Below are 955 nucleotides of genomic sequence, written 5' to 3' on the forward strand. Positions count from 1 at the left end.
TGACCCTGAGTGTCCGGCCCCATGAGACGGTGGTTGTCTCGGCCCCTGGTGTTCCGAGGTCGTTCCCGCTGCACAGATTCATGCGCCAGGGCCTCCTACAGACAATGCACTTTGATTTATTGTGCTATCTGTAATATAACCCGAGATATCACCAGATATATATTGGATTTTCCCCTGACCCAGAGTGTCCGGCCCCATGAGACTGTGGTTTTCTCGGCCCCTGGTGGTCCGAGGTCGTTGCCGCTGCACAGGTTCATGCGCCAGGGCCTCCTACAGACAATGCACTTTGATTTATTGCGCTATCTGTAATAGCACCCGAGATATCACCAGATATATATTGGATATTACCCTCACCCTGAGTGTCCAGCCCCATGAGACGGTGGTTTTCTCGGCCCCTGGTGGACCGAGGTCGTTCCCGCTGCACAGATTCATGCGCCAGGGCCTCCTCCAGACAATGAACTTTGATTTATTGCGCTATCTGTAATAGCTCCCGACATATCACCAGATATATAATGGATTTTCCCCAGACCCTGAGTGTCCGGCCCCATGAGACTTTAGTTTTCTCGGCCCCTGGTGGTCCGAGGTCGTTCCCGCTGCACAGATGCATGCGCCAGGGCCTCTTGCAGATAATACACTTTGGTTTATTGCGCTGTATCTAATAGCACCCGAGATATCACCTGATATATATATTGGATTTTCCCCTGACCCTGAGTGTCCGGCCCCACTAGACTGTGGTTTTCTCGGCCCCTGGTGGTCCGAGGGCGTTCCCGCTGCCCAGATTCATGCGCCAGGGCCTCCTGCAGATAATTCAATTTGGTTTATTGCGCTGTATCTAATAGCACCCGAGATATCACCAGATATATATTGGATTTTCCCCTGACCCTGAGTGTCCGGCTCCATGAGACTGTGGTTTTCTCGGCCCCTGGTGGTCCGAGGTCGTTCCCGCTGCACAGAT

Source organism: Nomia melanderi, unplaced genomic scaffold (genome assembly GCF_051020985.1).
Source record: "Nomia melanderi isolate GNS246 unplaced genomic scaffold, iyNomMela1 scaffold0014, whole genome shotgun sequence".
NCBI lineage: Eukaryota > Metazoa > Arthropoda > Insecta > Hymenoptera > Halictidae > Nomia > Nomia melanderi.